The sequence below is a fragment of the Lontra canadensis genome, unplaced genomic scaffold (genome assembly GCF_010015895.1).
Source record: "Lontra canadensis isolate GAN:19392208 unplaced genomic scaffold, GSC_riverotter_1.0 scaffold170, whole genome shotgun sequence".
Taxonomy (NCBI): domain Eukaryota; kingdom Metazoa; phylum Chordata; class Mammalia; order Carnivora; family Mustelidae; genus Lontra; species Lontra canadensis.
The window spans coordinates 1-4,773 of NW_022631164.1; the positions used below are offsets into that span (position 1 = coordinate 1).

At 44.5% G+C, this 4,773-nt stretch overlaps 1 long non-coding RNA gene across 1 annotated transcript; it reads left to right on the forward strand.

Moving 5' to 3' along the window:
* Nucleotides 1-7: 7 nt before the first annotated feature.
* On the forward strand, nt 8-753 carry LOC116860048. Its single transcript, XR_004381262.1, has 3 exons — nt 8-80; nt 434-500; nt 680-753. It is a non-coding gene; the product is annotated as an uncharacterized LOC116860048 (long non-coding RNA).
* Nucleotides 754-4,773: the final 4,020 nt, after the last annotated feature.

Sequence of the window (4,773 nt, forward strand, 5' to 3'; positions counted from 1 at the left end):
GGACAGGTCTCCTTCAACCAGCTGATGAAAGGTCTAGGACAGAAACCTCTTTACACCTACCTCATTGCAGGCGGTGATAGGTAAGCCAAGTTGGCCCGTGAATATTTTCTTTGGCCTGGATAGTGTTTTCTAGAAATAGAATTTTAAGGCTTTCAGGTGGAGATTGTGCCCAGTTTGCTTTGGTCCCCATCATTTCTCATTGCCTTATCCTTGGCCCACTTCACATACTCATGTCATCTGACTGGCACTTGTAGGAATTGGAGTTTTTTAGCCCTAGAAAGCGTCTATCATGGTGTTTAGCAAATAGTAGGTGTTCAGTCAATGATATCTTTCCCATCATTCCCTTTTCTTAAAGCATTCCCTTTTCTTCCCTAGCATACCATAATCTTCTGCTTTCAAACCAGTGCCACTGACTTTGAGTCTGTCCTCTTAGGTCTGTGGTGGCATCTAGGAAGGGGACAGAAGATAGTGCCCTGCATGGGATTGAAGAACTGAAGAAGGTCTGTGTTTTCCCCTGATAGTCAACCAGACATCTCTGTCTGTTCTTCTCACGAGGACACAAAAGTCCCCATCCAGCCAAAGCCCGTTCTCTTCCCCAGTCCTGACCCTGACATCTCCATGCAATAGGTTTATATCCTAGAATCCTCCTGGTGGCACTGTCTCACCCACCCTCTTGTAGGTGGCCGCTGGGAAGAAGAGGGTGATTGTCATTGGCATTTCGGTGGGACTCTCTGTGAGTGTGAAGACAGCCTGTCCACAATAGCCAAGGGTCAGGTAATTTTTTGTTGGTCTCAAGTAGCTGTCACAGCAAGACCCCACCTCGGACACCTGAGACAGGATGGTCTTATTTGTTTCCTTATCTCTGGCTTCCTTCCACCTCTGCATTTTTGGAATTTTGTGAGCCTGATCCCGTGGCCCCCTGTCTCTCCTTACCAAGCCCCGTCTGTCCCTTACTCAAGGCTATCATGGGGGAACTCTAGGGGCACCCACTTGTGGGGGTGTGGATAAGAACCCCAGGTCACCAGGATAGCATTGGTCCCCGAAGTACAAGGAGCCCTTGTTCCTTACTCCAGGGGTGGGTGGGGCATAACATTGATGGTTTTCGGAGCTCAGTCCTGCTTGCAGCACTGGGCCTCAAGTAATAACCCCCAGTCTTTGTTTCCCCGGGACCCTGAAAGAGCCTCATCTGACTTGCTTTATTATGTTAATTGTGCAGATAATCATTGTGAGCTAAATGGTCAGAGAGAAAAAAAAAGATTAGGGTAAATAAACGCAGAGCTCCAGGGCCCAACTGAAGAGCAGATTGAAGACAGAGGAATGGCCAGCATCCTCGGGACCTTTAAATCAGACAAAGCCACCTCTGTAACTGCCCGGGGCCTCCACACTACTGCCGACTGAATTTCCACTGTTTCCTTTTCAATAGTTTTTCATGTCCTCTATTTATTTGTCACATCAACCCTATGAGGCCTGCCAGGTAAGTATTACTATCTGCATCATTTCAGAGGAAGAAGCTGAGGCCGGAGTGGGGAGTTGGGGAGGGGGGATAGGGTTTGCCTGGGGTCGGGCAGCTGGAGGGCAGCTGGGCCAAAACTGTTACAGGATTTCCTTCTTCCTTCAGTGCCCATGGCTCTCAGTGGCACCGCTTCAATGAAGGAAGAGGTAGACCAGAGGAGGAGTGGCGGCGGCCAAGCAAACTTTCAGGAGCAATAGTACAAAGCTCCCAAAGAAGGAGGGGATCTGAGAGGTTTGCTAATTTAGCGTTTAGATCTAGGGGTTTTTATGAGCTTATTGACTGGCTGTTATAATCTGATTAACCTTCACTGTGCCTGTCACTCCATCAGGTTTTTGTCATCCACCTATCAGGTGGGAAAGGGTGGAGGGCTCCTTCCAGGGTGGTGTAAAATCCTTTTAAGGGTGGTTTCTTCTTAGGGTAGGAGGCCTTTGCCTGTGCCTGCCTTTCTTCCAACTACCTTTGTCAGAATGAGGGAAAATCATTCTCACCACTGCTTTTCAACATAGTACCAGAAGCCCCAGCCTCAGCAGTCAGACAATGAAAAGATATAAAAGGCTTGACAGATAACATGACACTCTATGCAGAAACCCCAAAACTGCTAGAACTCATATAGGAATTCAGTAAAGTGGCAGAATATAAAATCAGTGCACAGAAATCAGTTGCATTTCTATATACCAACAACGAGACAGAAGAAAGAGAAATTAAGGAGTCGATCCCATTTACAATTGGACCCCAAACCATAAGATACCTGGAAATAAACCTCACCAAAGAGGCAAAGGATCTGTACTCAGAAAACTATAGAACATTCATGAAAGAAATCAAGGAAGACATGAAGAAATGGAAAAATGTTCCATGTTCATGGATTGGAAGAGCAAATACTGTTAAAATGTCTATGCTACCCAGATCAATCTACACATTCAATGCAGTCCTTCTCAAAATTTTTCTTTTTCACAGACCTGGAACAAATAATCCTAAATCCCTCCTTGTATGGAGCCAGAAAAAAACCCCCAATAGCCAAAAGAATGTTGAAAAAGAAAACTAAAGCTGGTGGCATCACAATTCCAGACTTCAAGCTCTATTACAAAGCTGTCATCATCAAGACAGTATGGTACTGGCACAAACACAGACACATAGATCAATGGAACAGAAGAGAGAACCCAGAAATGGACTCTCAACTCTATGGTCAACTAATCTTCAACAAAGCAGGAAAGAATGTCCAATGGATAAAAAGACAGTCTCTTCAACCGATGATGTTGGGAAAATTGGACAGCCATACGCAGAAGAAGGAAACTGGACCCTTTTCTTACACCACACACAAAAATACTCAAAATGGAGAAAGACCTAACTGTGAGATAAGAATCCATCAAAATCCTTGAGGAGAACACAGGCAGCAACCTCTTCAACCTTGACCACACAACTTTTTGTTAGACATGTCTCCAAAGGCAAGGGAAACAAGGGCAAAAATGAACTATTGGGACTTCATCAAGATCAAAAGCTTTTTGCACAGCAAAGGAAACAGTCAACAAAACCAAAGGACAACTGACAGAATGGGAGAAGAAATTTACAAATGACATAGCAGATAAAGGGCTAGTATCTAAAATCTATAAAGAACTTACCAAACTTGGGGTGCCTGGGTGGCTCAGTGGGTTAAAGCCTCTGCCTTCAGCTCAGGTCATGATCCCAGGGTCCTGGGATCGAGCCCCACATCGGGCTCTCTGCTCAGCAGAGAGCCTGCTTCCCTTCCTCTCTCTCTCTGCCTGCCTCTCTGCCTACTTGTGATCTCTGTCTGTCAAAAAACAAACAAACAAACAAAAAGAACTTACCAAACTCAACACCCAAAGAACAAAGAATCCAATCAAGAAATGGGCAGAAGACATGAACAGACATTTCTGCAAAGAAGACATCTGAATGGCCAACAGAAACATGAAAAAATGCTCAACATCACTCGGCCTCAGGAAACTACAAATCGAAACCACAATGAGATACCACCTCATACCATCAGAATGGCTAAAATTAACAAGTCAGGAAATGACAGATGCTGGCGAGGATATAGAGAAAGGGGAATCCTCCTACACTGTAGGTGGGAATGCAATCTGGTGCAGCCACTCTTGAAAACAGTATGGAGGTTCCTCAAAAAGTTGAATATAGAGCTATCTTACAACTCAGTAATTATACTCCTCGGTATTGTACCCCAAAGATACAAATGTAGTGATCCAAAGGGGCACTTGCCCCTCAATGTTTATAGCAGTGATGTCCACAATAGCCAAACTATGGAAAGAGCCCAGATGTCCATTGAGAGATGGATAAAGATGTGGATAGTTAGGCAACGGAATATTATGCAGCCATCAAAAAAGGATATCTTGCCATTTGCAACAATGTGGATGGAAGTAGAGGGTATTATGCTAAGCATCAATCAAATATAATAAGTCAATCAAAATATATTATATCAAATATAATAAGGATGGGGTAACTGGGTGATGGACATTGGGGAGGGTATGTGTTGTAAGGAGTACTGGTATTATATAAGATGGATGAGGGGCGCCTGGGTGGCTCAGTGGGTTAAAGCCTCTGCCTTCAGCTCAGGCCACGATCCCAGGGTCCTGGGATGGAGCCCCACATCAAGCTCCCTGCTCAGTGGGGAGCCTGTTTCCCCCTCTCTCTCTGCCTGCCTCTCTGCCAACTTGGGATGTCTCTCTGTCAAATAAATAAACAAAATCTTAAAAAAAAAAAAAAGACTGATGAATCACAGACCTATACCCCTGAAACAAATAATGAATTATATGTTAATTTAAATATACAATATAAAAATATATACAAATATAAATATATAAATATATATGTATGTGTGTATATGTGTATGTGTGTGTGTGTGTGTATAAAGAATGAGGGAGAACCCAGTTTTCCAGTGGTGTGTGAGGACTGTGTCATGTCAGCTCTCCAGAGACCAGTGTCTGCCTCCCTCCCTTCCCAGCTCCCGCCATGGTGAGATCAGTTACACCGTGCAAATCAGCAAGCAAATCCCCAGGCTTCCCCACTCACACTGCCACAGAGAGCTGGCTGGTAAACCTTTAGCAACACACCACTGAGAATATCCCAATAATTTTTCAGGTTGGTGCTAAAGGAAATGTTACAGCCCTTGAGACAGAAGTTAAGGTATAATCACTGAGGTAGGAAAGGCTGTCTTCCCAAACCCTTCAAGTTCCCCCTTTGTGGCAGCAGAGATCCTAAGACAGAAGAAGCCAGGCTCTGTGCTCTAGGCT